Source organism: Megalopta genalis, chromosome 4, assembly GCF_051020955.1.
Source record: "Megalopta genalis isolate 19385.01 chromosome 4, iyMegGena1_principal, whole genome shotgun sequence".
Lineage (NCBI taxonomy): Eukaryota > Metazoa > Arthropoda > Insecta > Hymenoptera > Halictidae > Megalopta > Megalopta genalis.
Genome location: NC_135016.1, coordinates 9,206,643 through 9,221,278, shown reverse-complemented (window position 1 = coordinate 9,221,278; position 14,636 = coordinate 9,206,643). Strand labels below are relative to the sequence as shown.

The 14,636-nt window shown below is 39.6% G+C and overlaps 1 protein-coding gene and 1 long non-coding RNA gene across 10 annotated transcripts in view; both read right to left on the bottom strand.

The window, feature by feature from the left end:
• Ca-beta (Calcium channel protein beta subunit) overlaps positions 1–14,636 on the bottom strand; it is a 159,108-nt gene that overhangs the window by 56,734 nt on the left and 87,738 nt on the right. The gene's annotated exons all lie outside the window — the stretch shown is intronic.
• LOC143259353 (uncharacterized) lies at positions 9,775–11,801 on the bottom strand. Its single transcript, XR_013033158.1, has 3 exons — positions 10,461–11,801; positions 10,054–10,221; positions 9,775–9,965 (listed from the first exon to the last, which is right to left on the bottom strand). It is a non-coding gene; the product is annotated as an uncharacterized LOC143259353 (long non-coding RNA).

The following is a 14,636-nucleotide window of genomic DNA, read 5'->3' as shown; positions in this document are numbered from 1 at the left end:
TTACAGTGGCGATAATTGTCGGCGGGGACCATCGAAGGCTGACTCACCTCGTATAAATTCGAGGATTACAATAAGCGGGGGTCGATAAAAGTCGCGTCGGGACAATAGAAATTGCATGCATCATCGGCAATTATTCCGCGGAGCCGATAACCTTATAGTCTTGGTAATTACACGGGGTTGGTTGAATCTCGCTCATTATCCCGGCGCAGCGCCGCGACGCTCGCGAGGCAAGTTTTCACAATGAATGGGCCACGGTAATAATTACACCCGGCACTCGGGGATCCCGATTTTGTGGGTCACCGTTATACCAGCGGCTGTACGAGTTCTTGCTCGCGGTGTTGCGTGGCGTGGCATGGCGTGGCGATGCGATGCCGTGAATAACGTAACACGGGATCAAGAAAGGTGGGAGACGGGCCAATAATTACGCTGGCCGTTGCTCTAGGCACACGACATGGCCTGGCTGTTAAGCAACAAGCTGTACGTGTACCCGACGAGAACAGTTCGGTTAATGGTGGCTCACGTTTTACGCTCCTCGCTTAGCTCTATCTTAGGCCGAATCGGTCTTGCTCCTAGCTCGGACCCGAGAGCAAGAGATTAGGCACATTTCTGACCATTCTCGCGAGGAACAACATTTAACTGACAACGAATCCGCTCGAATTTATATGGATAGATCGAAAGTGTATGCCACGAACGTTACAAAAATGTAAGTGTGTCACCAAGACCTGATCTGACCTTGAGAGGTCCACAAGCAATTGAGTCTTCATATGAAACTAAATTATGCAACGTAGATTATAATAAATATAGTTACTAATTATTGTAGTATAAATAAGATAATATAAATATAATATTAAATATAAAATTTAACACAATTTAATATAAATATAAAAATTAATCAAACCTAATGTAAATATAAAAATGTCATATAAATGTAATTAAAAATTATAACAAATATAATAGTAGATTAATAAATGACAATGAATAATAATTAGCAGAGATTAACGATAATAAATAGATAAGATTTATAAGATAAAAGTCAGCAAAAATTAACCCTTTGCACTCGAATGGCGACTCTGAGGCGCCACTAAAAATTGGTATACTATTTTTCGAAATCATTCTGAGAGCATCAGACTCGTTTATATATTTAAAAAACTATTAAAATTGCATTGTACTTGCTGCAATAGGCTCAATTTCATATGCATAAATCGCAATAAATTATATAAAATAGAAATACTGTAGATCAGAAATCATGTTTTGGATTTCGAATTCAAACAGCTTCGACTGCAAAGGGTTAAGCTAGAGTTCAAACAACAGACAGCACCCTTATATTTCCTTCCTTCTTTGTTCATCTTTCAAGATCGAGCTAAGCCTTGGTAGCACTTTTAATTTACATTTTTGTGATCTTCGTAGCATGTACTATGGATCTGTATACAAAATAGTGTTCCTTGTCAGTGCTCTCGCCTTATATGTACACCTACCTACACCTCTGAGTGGACACTCCTTTTTTGCCATTCGATTCCACTGTGATGGATCGTTCACTTAAAGTAATAAAAATTCGAGATATATTGGATGCTGATTTCGCCTCGGCCATTTTAGGAGCTATTGCCTACTGGGGTTATTATTAGACCGTGGATCTTTACGCAAAATAATAATCCACCGATTGTAAGAAACAGAAATCACGTGGCTTACTTTCTTTAATCTTTTCCGTGCTTAACCTCAATCTTGAAATTCTTGGTTTTCTTGGTCTTCAATGATTTCAATGAGATCAATATAATGGATCGTTGCTCTTAAATTCATTTAATCTAATCACTGTCTTAACATACCGAGCAGCAAAGATGACTGCTGTGCATCATCTTAATAAACGTGAGAAGAAAAAGTTATTCCCTGCAGTCATTATAATACTTGTTTCAATAATGCACAATTTATCCGATCGTTTACTATAAAAGCGTCTTTGTAATATTTATAACTGACATACATCCTTAAGCGTTAGATACAGTACTTGATAAGTTTCATGTATCCAAAGTAATATATTATTGTATAATATATTGTATATGTGATAGTAATTTTGTAATAATATATCACAAAATATATTGCTCTAATAACCCCATAGGAGATTTCATAGCTTAATAATATAAAAAATATATATTTATAACTGTAAAATGAAAAATCGGTCATTTGACCGTGGTAAATTTAGTGTCAAATTACGCTTAGCTATAATTATCATAAATGCACAAAATCCGCAGCTTAATTAAAATAGTCCTGCATCTTTCGCTTCAACAGTAAATAAAGAAAGCCACTTTCTTAGAAAATGATTGAATAAATATCTGTATACAAGTATACATTATAATAAAAATGACAGAAGCTCTGAATAATTAATTCGCTTTGTATCAGTCACACGGTTGACCACGTGTTAATCAATAAGTTTAAAATATTAAAGTCGATTTACCGAATCTACGTGCACTTGTTTAACACGTTGAATGCCACGGGGTCACCGGTGACCGGCACTTAACTTGTCGGTGACGCCATGGGGGCCATCGGTGACCGGCGCGCCCAAATTGATAGAAATATATATAATTTAAAACAAATGTCGATATCTAAAATTTTGTATTATTACCATCGTCATTATTGCCATTCGAACAGTGATCCCTGTCGCAATTAACATGTCAAACATGGTTATACACTGCAACTTATCTATCGCAGATAATATTTCAACATTATATGTATCAAAGTAAAAGAAAATTCATCGCGGCGTCACGGACAATTTCTGTAAAACCGGCGTGACATTCGACGTGTTAATTCCCTGCACCGTGCAGTTCCAACAGTCCTCGACGATCCGAAATTTTCCTCGCGTTCAAAATGGCCCCGACTGCTAAAGATAGAGGTACCCGAAGGGTTCGGTCCACAATTAGATACGGGAGGAAACAAGTCCTCTGTCTTCAGTTTCCACGGTTCCAGCGATCTCCGAAATAAGTAGAGCCCCGAGGTCCGGCGTTTTATGCAAATCGGGGGTCCGGTAAGATCCTTTCTGTTCCTAGTATCGGCCGGGTCGCGAATGATATGTGGCCGGCATGAAGCGTTCGTTAAACCGGCGCGGGGGCACCTTTTCTTTCGAAAGAATCTCCGAGCCCCGGGCCCGGGAACCTTTTACTGCGCCGACTTTGTACGAATTTCTCGGATCGGCCGAAATTTTACGAGCCGTCTCGCGATCCTAACCGATCCGTACATCGTATATACATACATCGAGGGGCCCCGACGAATTACATAAAACTCCTCCCCGGGGCCGGCCGGGGCCCGTCCGAGTTCCGTTTTATCGCAATTTCATAAAAGCGTATCCACGAAAATTTTTTATTGTACCGTTTATTTTGTGGGTAGAACACGCGGCGAATGCGCGGCCCGGCCCGTTAAGAAGCGGTCTTAGAGGATAATCCTGTCCTACGTTTCACAGCCGCACACATCCTCCGGCCGCGTACACCCACCGTTTCACGTACGTACGCCGGCCTGTACGCACGCACACGTGTCACCGTATATGCGCCTCTATACCGTCCGGCTTTCTCTTTTTATAGCCTTCTAAGCATCCAGCCCGCCTCCGACACGCCGTGGCTCTTCACACAACCTCGAGGTGCCGTTGCATGGACACATGGTGCACGCGTGGGTGTGGCTCGGCCACGCGGACCACGATCCACGAAGGCGGACAGAGAGGTCCCCATCGAGGTACCATTTTTGTACGGACGGGTCCCGAGCGGGCCTCAAAATTTTGTCGTTGTCTGTGGAACGCGTTCTCTTTCTTCAGCAACTTGCATTCTTTCATAGAGCTTCGTAGCTGGCTTCTGATGTCGTCGGTCTTTCCACGGTCATACGGCGAATAGAGGATGGTTCTAGGAAACTGCTACTAAGAACTATGCTAGTCCAAGTGAATGATTTATTGCTGGTTGAGTGTAGTTGTTCCAGGACAGTCACTGTTGTCAAAGTAATTGTGAACTATTGCTATTGGGATTATGGCTCGGATTATTTCTCAAATGAATATGATAGTAATTCTTTTTCTTAACAAGCTTTATTTTACTTTTATTTGAGAGAAGGTATATGTGTGTACGAAGTGACTGAGCGAGCAAAATCAACTGAGAGACCGGCAACTGAAAATTGCCTGCTTATATACCCTTTTTGGTGTGGTTTTCTCCACCAATCATAGACGGTTATTCGTCGCGTCTTACATTGTGTACAGTTTAGATCATGTATATACAGTTTACGTCACCGTCGGTGCGCGCTGACGGAACCGGCGGAAACGTAATCTGATATTTTCAAATCTCAGTCCTAAGTAAACTATAGATTAATTTTTGTTCGAGGCTAAAGTTTCTTTTTGAACAATTGCAAAAGTAATCGATGCAAAAGTAATTTCGGTTCTCCAAATAGATAGCTCACGGAAAGAAATGAAATTACTTTTGCAACAAACCTATACTACCAATACTGGCAAAAGTATCTTTTTTTAATTAATTTAATTTTTTACGATCAATTTAACTTTTTTAATTAATTTAAATGTTACAGGGACTAGATTGCTGTAAAATGACCGAAATACTTCTTTTTTACTTGAAATGATGGAAAAGATGGAAGATCCTTGCTTTTAACCACTTTATCGGAGCCTAGAACGAAAATTTAAAAAATGCCTTTCATAGGTAACTTGCATGCATTCTGAAAAATTCGCGAATTCGATTGACGTTGTTATGAGTTACAAACAATTAAAGATCGCGAAAATCGCAGTTTCTCACGGATTTTATCTACACACGGATAATTTTTGCATCTTTCAGTGGCCGTAGTATGGCTATGCGAATATTCATTCGCGAAAAAAATTATCCAACGTATCTACACGCGATATTCAATTTGTAGTATAAATGTACATATTTGTTCTAGATAACCATGTCCTCAGTTTTTCATTTGCTATATCACGTGAAAGCACGTTATGAGAAAATAACCAACGTTAGGTAAGAGTAGAAATTCGAAGCTTCAAAATGAGCTGAACTTCATTATGGTAGAATTTTCTCTCACGAAATATTATAATAGCTCGAATATCACTTCGTCGGAAATCGGTAAAACAAGCGAAGATTTTCTAGAGCCGCTATACACATCATTTTCCCAGGAACAAGAATCGATAGTAATAGCTCGAGAAGCCGGAGCGTAAAAATAATATATAACCTATAAAAAATATCGCCTACTGCCGGTTCGTGCATCGAAGTCGTGCAAACAATTGACCCTCGCCACTCAGTCCGTTATTTATTCTAGTTCCTATACTCGGCGCGATCTCACGCTAGTCGTGGTTCCATTAGAACAGAGTTGTGCAGAATTACTATTGAATTACCCAAAGAATTATAATTACAAAGTATAATTACAAAGATAGTTACAAAGATAATTACAAAGTGTAATTACAGAATCAAATTACATTGCGGCTCAATTCCATTATAATTCGTAATTCAGAACTCCGTTCAATTATATTACAATGTAACTTGTAATTGCAATTGGGGTTGAATTACAAAATACCAAGCAATTTAATTAGTATAATTACGAATTAGGACGTAACTGAATTAAAATCACGAATTAAAAAGTAATAAATCAATAGGTAACAAGTGGACTGCGGACTTTTATGCAAAATAAAAGAATGTTTGTATCAATTACAAGATACAAGGAACTACGTAGACGTTAATAATTTCAATAAGTTGCTATATATAATAATAATTTCAATAATTTGAACGTAATACAACAGTATCTTTAAACTCTTCAATTGTTTTCACAGTTTTGCATTTCGTCTTCCGATTATTGTCACAAATGCATAAAATCCAAAATTTCGTAATAACAGAAACAAATTCGCAGAAGCGGCAAAGATGAGTTTACGAAAGAAAAACATAAAAAATGTATCTCTCTTCTTCGAAGTTCCGGGCTCCGATTTGAAGAACCTCTCTCGACTGCATTTTGTTTGAGTTACACTCGCGATTAAAATAATTAGAAATTGATTTAACTGAAACGTTTGAATTGCGTAATTGAATTCCAACGTAGCCGAATTACGATGTAATTAAGGTACAATGTAATGAAATTGCGAAATTGAATTCCACCGTAGTCGAATTACTATGTAATTGAATTACAATGGAATTAAATTGCGAAATTGAGTTAGAATGTAATTGAATTAGCAGAACTATGCGTTAGAAGCGGATCGCTGTATTTATGTATGTATGTATGTATGTACGTGTAATGCGTGCGTGCAGCATTACAGGAACAGCTTAAAAAGCCGGATGATAACAGCGACGGGCGAAGGGCGTGTCGTTTAATTATCCGTACGAAAAATGATTTTAATGGCGGCCAGACGAGACGGGGGTCGGGCGGGGGTTGCGCGGGTTTTATCGGTTGTACCGTGTCTTGCGGGTAATGGCGGCGATAAATCGGCTTAAATACAGAAATAAAAACTCGCGGGCCGCGATTATGAGGGTCGATCGCGCGAGAATTCGAGCCCGGGGAAAAATATAGCCTCGTTATGCCCGCGCCAGCACCCCGGCCCACTTGTTTCTTATCTGTCGCTCCATTTGCATGAGAAACTGCGGCCACGCGATGATATTCCATCGGCAGCCGTCCCCGACGGCCGTGATTAGGTAGACGCGGGGCAACGTGAAAAGCACCCCGTAAGAAGGATCGGCCGATTCTACGTCTGCCACGTTGCCCGGTCCCCGCGAATCTACCTGTAGAAAACCGACCCGCGCCGGAGAGAGAGGTTCGGAGCGACGACGTTCGTGCATTGCGCCGAGCATTAAACGCTCGTAAAAAGCTCCCATCGAACCCGGATATTCCAATAAACGCAGGAATTCCACCGGTATTCCATTATACGCTTGTATATAGGGTGGTATTTAATTGGGTATCGAGTTTCACGGGTGGATTTATTTGAAGTTTAAACGTCAACGATACGGCCGATAACATGCCCGAAGGAATGCGCCGCTGAAAGCCTCATTCTTCGCGGTAATTGATCATACTGCGCTAAATCAGCACACGAGGAAATCATACTTTTCGAGCCGAACGAAAAACGTTGTCAGTTTGCTCTCGTTTCTCTCTCTCTCTCTCTCTCTCTCTCTCTCTCTCTCTCTCTCTCTCTCTCTTTCTCTCTCGGTACCATAAATATCGTGCGGGAAAGTGGATCTGATCGGCGATTAAACGAACGGCGATGCTTCTCTCGGCAAAGATAGCATCAGCGATTTTTCTGAACTTGTTTCCGTTTGTTTATTTGTTCCTCGTTTTTGCTTTACATTTAAATCAATCGGGCAGCTGAACAGTGCCTTCGACTCGGTTCGATTTACGCTAAAGATTCGTGTTCATAGAATGCGGAATTACATTATTTATTCAACAACGATTTACGACTGAATTAAACCCTTGCATTCTAATGAGTAGACCGCGGATTTTATGCATTTAATAAGACAAAAGAATAAAGATGTTCGAACGATGCGACAATATTATTGTACTATTGTCAACTCGTTAAAATGATTAAGAAAAGAAATAAAATAGTTCTCGCAATTAGCGATGACAATTGTTCGTTTTGTTATCGATTTCCTGTCTATATTTTTACATATACTAAAAATCTTGTCATTTATTATTGAATAATCGTTTAACGTTGTTAGATCGGACTTTTTATCTTCTGAAAATGTCAGCGAGGATGTTAATATGAATCAGACTCGACGAGATCATGATTAGATCATCATAAAATAATTTCTAAGAATTTCGCGATTATCTGAAATAATAATTTCAAATGATTATAAAAAATAAAATAGCATGTTATATTTAAAATTTCATTTCAAATAATGTTACTTCAAGGAAGATCGCAGTCACGGAAATAGTTAGGAAATAAAATATATAATGCTATAATAATATAATAATAACGTAGCATTATCTTATATATAATAATAAGATAATGCTATGTTATTATTATATTAGTATATTGTTATATTATTATATTATTATATTAGTATATTATTATATTATTATATTATTATATATATATTTTTTTATATTATTATATTATTATACTTACGACTCTTTTTAAAAGGGAAATTTGTTAACGAAGTCTTACAAATAAAAAGTTTGCGAAACTGTATCCAACCAAATGATGCCTACTTTCATCAACAAACTACTCATTTAATTTAAAAAAGAAGCAATTAGTCCTCCTCTTCGAATAATTTGACATTTCACGCTACACAACCCAATAATTACTATGGAAGTGTCCATCAAATTCATTGAACTATGCGTGCCTGCAGATAGTATTTATTAATTTCCCGGTGTCGCAGACGATCGAAGAATTTTCTCATCGAAGGGGCAAGGGGCAGAAATTGATGAATTCCGGTGGAAAACATCTCCAGGTGGCATTTCCGATCGACCGGTTTTATGGGTTGCAAGGGAGGCGTCGAGCGATCGAGAGGAGGCGTAATAACGGCGGGTATACGTCGATGGACACATCCTCGAGGGCAATTAAGCCTCGAACACACCGATTAAGTTATTACCGGGCACTTTGCTTACCGGGCGAAAATCGACGCGCGCGAGAAATCGTTCGGCTCTCGAATAACAGGAATCCGTTCGATACTCGTTACTGTAAGTGGCACGAGTACTCGGACACGCGCTCTCTCGGCCCACAAATTACTCTGCTCGACTGTTTACAGCGATCGGCACGTAACCGAGGCGGAACACGCGCCTCCTCGATCATCGTCCTGCCACGAAACGGCTCGTTCCTGCGGTGCCATGATCGCGCGGCATGATCGACTGCCGGCGACACGACACCATCGAAAATTATTCGCGGAGGTGTGCATGTGTGTATGTATGTTGTGTGGTGTGTGCCACTGCTGCGCTCGGCTCTCGTTCCGTTGTTTGTTTCGCACACGAAATTCGACGGCCACTCGAGACCCGACTAGAAACTTCAGCTATATTTGAAACTTTTAAACACTTCAGATCCACTGGCCCGTTTGTTGCCCCGTTCGCGGAGTCCGTCTGCGAACCTGGTGGCGTTTGAGGTCACGATTTACTTCGGTCTATGAGCACCCACTGACGCAAGTTGTTTTTACGTTTCGAGAGCTGCTCGCTAGCGGTGTACTCTAATCTCCGGGGGGAACAGCGACGCGCGGTGGCGGCTGTTCACGGAGTGCTGGATACAATGCCGTTTTTTTTTAAGTAAACAGTGAAAACGTTCTATCAAATGGTGCAAAGGAGCATCAAACGACATTCAGAGCTGTGCTGAATTACGATTGAATTAACTCGGAGATTTTTGTAATTGAATTACAATGTAGCTGGATTATTATGTAATTGAAATACGATGTAGTTGAATTATTTTGTAATCGAATTAGAGCGTAGATGAATCGCTATGTAATTGAAATACAACGTAGATGAATCATTATGTAATTGAAATATAACGTAGATGAATCGCTATGTAATTTAAATACAACGTAATTGACAACATAGTTGTGAATCGCTACGTAATTGAAATATAATGTAATTGAAATACGATGTAATTGAAATACAATGTAATTGAAATACGATGTAAGTAAGTTACTAAATTGAATTACAAAATAATTGAGTTACAAATAAATTGTGAAATTGAATTACGATGTACGTAAATTGCACAATTGGATTACAATATAATTGAATTAGCACAATTCTGGAATTTATGTGCCTGTTTTCTGCGATATGCATCGTGAAAATTGATGAATTTTCCTATTTCGAAGTACATATTTTAAAAATTAATTCTTCAAAAAACCATTTGCACCAAGCAAATTATTTATATATTATGTATTTCAAGTTTCATAATTTATGATGTGAACTATGACGAAAAATTTTACCAATATTTCTCCCATTTTTAAGATAGATACTCAAAGGTTGAAGATGTTGAAATTAACATTGTCACATCAAATTTTATATTCTAATTATATAAATATAGCCAAGTATTGGCAAATTAACGATATCCACTAAAAAAAAAAAAACAGTTAAAAACGATGCTTATAATTATGCTCAAGAGAACGTGAGCGTACCGATTTCCATAAAAATCGTACGAACTTGCGAATTTGAGTAAACTTTTGCTGAAAAGGTACCACTGTGCATCGTTTTCTTCCGCAGCTTCTTGGAGATGCGCCTTTTCCAGGGAACAATGGCGCTGTCGTTACCGGGTCCTCGTTCCACCCCCGATATTTGTTTTTAATTAGCGGCGAGCATACTTTAAGGAAACTGCAATATCAATTTGGAAGTTTTTAGACGGCTGTTATTTTGCTCTAGATAGTTCGCGGGGGGTGGTCCTTTTGAAAGGTTCATTAACCCTTTGCATAAAGGAAGTAGGTAGAGTAAGTAATGCTTTAAAGAAAATATAAACTGGTAGAACATTGAAAATAATTAATCCATTTAAAGAAGATACGATAAAAATAGATTGTATTAACGCAGATTTTATAAAACAAAAGTCGTTAATTTACCAAAATTATCAGCGATTTCGTTGTGTCTTGAATTAGGGATCAAAGTACAATAGGTTAAAATCCACAGACCTTGAACCGTGGAAGTATGAGCAGTGTTTTTTAGAATTATAAAAATATATTTTCAGAATTATACGAATTCGACGAGTCTTTCGACCGCGCTTTTGTTTCACAGCCACAGCGGATAATCGTCCGAGATAATAATTGACTCACTCTTTGCAACAAACTGCCTTGATATCTCATGCACGACCTCGCCGTCTACTCTGTAAACACTATTTCATAGTATTTTATGAGTCATTTCAGTTCACTCGGGTGATAAAAGAACCCGCGGATGCTTTATAACGACGGTTTTTGCGACCGCTTTGCCTTGGAAGTAACGGCGGAAGAAGTCATAGGTGCCGGTGGTTTTTCCTAAAAAAGGACCGTTCCTTTCATTCTCGATTCGAATAGAAAAGGACGGAGTTCGGACGCCTACAACCTTGCGTTAATAAGATTCTGGACAGTTGATGCGGAGATAAGAATTACGCGGGCCGCCGCCGCGGCGACACGAAAATGGCGAGCGCTCGGAAACAAGGTCGCGCGGCTCCGAAAAAAATTACGTCATTAATAAAAGTAAACGGTCCATGTTTTACATTGGGAGCCGAGTGCAATTACTTGATCTACTGGGTGCTCCGAACGATTCCGGCCGAATCGACTCCTTTTCTAAAAGTTTCGAAAGCTTTTCTTACTCGTATTGCCTTGCGACCGGAAGCTTCCATCTCGAAGAAGCAATTTCTAAAGCTTTTTAATATTGCAGGCATTAAGAACGCATTAAGGAGCGCGTATGAGCATCCTACCCTTAATTGAATGCAGCATTTAGTAAACTGAGAGTCTGGAAATTATGTACTGACCGAGGAGCATCGTAATCAAGAGCATCTTGAAATTGTTATAATCATAGTAGTTCGATATGATTGATAGAGAGATCTCAATTGTTGTCGTTAAATGTATATATCGTTGCTATTCGTTACACAATTTTCTGTTGTTCATCCTGACATCCTTAGTTTTGTTATTTTAATTTGTTAATTAATTTCTTTGTCATTTAATTTGTTATTTTAAGAAATGCAGACGATTGAATTTATAAATTACAGACTGTACTGATCATCTGAGATTGTGTTTTCCATTTCACTCGCTTTAAACACGCGTCGATATTATAAGGAACAGTTGCCTTTTCTAACAAAAATCACGTTAGAAAACAACTTCTGAAACTTCTCTGACACTTTCACTCAAAAATTCTATAAAATCCAAGCAATTTGTTGGGTAAAATAAAAATCAAAAAGTTAAGATGTAGTAAGAACTCTGTCAATGTTCCTGCATTTTGCAGATGCTGACCCAATTTAATAAACTAATTAGTATAAATATTAATTGCTAATTTGAACAAATAATCGCCACTCAACGTGTTAATACTTTAGCTATGGGAAGCCTATTAATACTTTGGCACTCGAATGACGACTGTACGGCGAACAATATCATTGTGAGAGCGAACTATATCATTTTTCAAACGAATTTTTACGTTACCAAATTCTATTGCATTTAAAGAATCATTAACACATTGACGGCCGCGCCGAAAAAAGACATCTCAAAATATTTCATAGAATTAAGGTATTTTAATCAGTTAAATTTTAAACATGCGAAGCAAAGTTATATAACATCGATTACTACTTCAATATTCTCACCTGTTGCGAATCTTAATAAAATAAAGAAAGTTTTATGGATTAGCATGGAGATTACATTTTAAATAATTTCGTAACCCGCATACGGGTGACGCGGCAGTCGAAGTGTTAAAAATGCAACTGGCAAAACCAACCTGCTCAAATGTTACACTATAAATGTTATACTAAGAGAAATCTAAACAATCCTTTTTCTACATGATACGTAATTCCAAATAAAATTATTAGACAACGTTACCGCGGACAATTTTCTAGTCAACGATAGAAATGGCCGATGCCGGTGATGAATTTACGAAGCTTTTAACAGTAAATTATAAACTTTCGAAAATAATGAAGCCATCGACGGCGGATAATGCGCTATAAATTGGTGTCACAGAACAGTTTATCAGAATCATTTCCTGCGCCAGAGACGTCGCGGCGTAACCGATGGCCCAACGAGTTCTCGTTAGAATCGAACGTTAACCGGATGGCGCCATCTTGGTATCACAAGAAAGGCCTATTTCTGGAATTCCTTTTGGTTCTAGTCGCATGTGACGCAACTCTATGTAGAAATTACGGCGAGCAGAGCGAAGGAAAGTCGCCGTAGGCTCGGTAGGCGGACGAACAAGAACAACGGCGCAATAAATCAACAGCGGTTCGTAAATGTGCAAATGTAAATGTCGAAAAAAGATGGCGCGCATGGGGTCCCTTCCGACGACTTTTCCTCTCGGTTCGCAGAAACGGCAATTAAGATCGGAGTAATTCCTTAGCGAGCGAGCGACGAGCTGCTCGCGCCAGTATTTTTCTTCGCCGTTGTTAACGAGCCTCCGTGAGAATAATAATTTAATCGGCGGTCTCTCGCTTGTTTGTCTGCTGCCTGCGACCGATACATGCGCGCGCGCGCAAACACACACACACGCGTGACAAACATGCTGTCACACGCGCGAACAGACACACATACACTGTCGCACGCGTGAACAGACACACTTACACTGTCGCACGCGTGAACAGACACATGTACACTGTCGCACGCGTGCACACAGACGCACGTACACTGTCACACGCGTGCACACAGAGGCACACGCGTTGTAATATCAATGTAGGAAGAGACAAAGAGCAGCGAGGGAGAAAGCGAGACAGAGAGAAACGAAGAGAGAAGTGTGTACCAGAGGCTAGCCAACGTGTTTGTCCGGTTATCATTATGCGCAACCTAATTACCGGCCAATGGTTTCATGGAACGCCGTCCGAAAACCCAATTGACGAGATGTCCACGCGATTGTCGATTCACCGACGAATTAAACGGCCTGCGCCCGTGCGTGCTGGTCGCCAAAGCATTTACATATTTAATGCCAAGGACTTGTCGCGAGCTATACCCGAAATGTGGGCGGTGCCCGACGGTGTATTTCACCTGGCCCCCTCTCGGGGGCCCGCGGCTCGTGGTCCCGGGCTCCTGACGTCAGATTATTCGCGTTAGCTCCGGCTATAGGCTACGTATTTTCTCCGCGTAATTAATAAATAAAAATTAACGAACGCGATTGAACGCCGGCCGAGCCACGGTTTTATTGATCCCCGCCTGGGTGGTCGAGACGTTGAGCCCTTAAATACACCGCTTTATAAAATTCCGGCGTCGGTAATTCGGGAACAATTTTTTTTCGACGCGCTTTACCCGCGCAAGCTGTTCTACTTTCTCAAGAAGACACGTTCGAGCTCATTGTTTCTGCTGCGACGATTGCAGCGTTGACGTCGATGCAATGTTTGCAACATCGAATTTCTTTGTAGATGTGCAAACGATGTTTTACGATGGTGCACCTTGGTGCATCTTTTCACTTATGGTTCACTGAAAGGCTCGGAAACATTGTACATCGAATGTTAAACGAAGAGGAAGCTTTAGTTTTGACAGTGAACAATGGCTTTGGTCGCGACTCAATTTGTGCGATCTTTTAACAGAAACATGTCTTCGGTCTCTCAGATGTCGCATCATTGATAATCGATTTAGAAGGAAATTGATAATGGCTGACGAAAGTAGAGGTGTCAAGCTTTAAAATGTCTCCGGTTTTATCATCGTACGATGCTTTTTCATCAAATTATAAGATCAGCTAAATGAGAGACGAATGCTGAATGAAGTTCGAAAGTAAAAGGCATTTAATAGATAAAATCTAGGAAAAATCTTCGAGGTCACGTAAAAAGAAATATAAAGTGATGATCTTGATGTCATTCTAAAGCTTGAAGCATCTACTTTTGCAATCCATGATTAAGGATCTGCTAAAATATTATTTTCTAGCTTTATCTAAACAACAGATCTTATCTGATAATTAGATTTTCTTAATGCTAGATTTTCTTAATGCTAGAAAATAATATCTTAGCAGATAACGAACATTGTGTCGCAAAAGTAGCCGCTACAAGCCTTAGGACAACATTAAGTTCATCGTTCTACATATCTTCTCGCGTGACCTCGAAGATTATTCGGAGCCACTGAACTTTTAACAATTCCGCG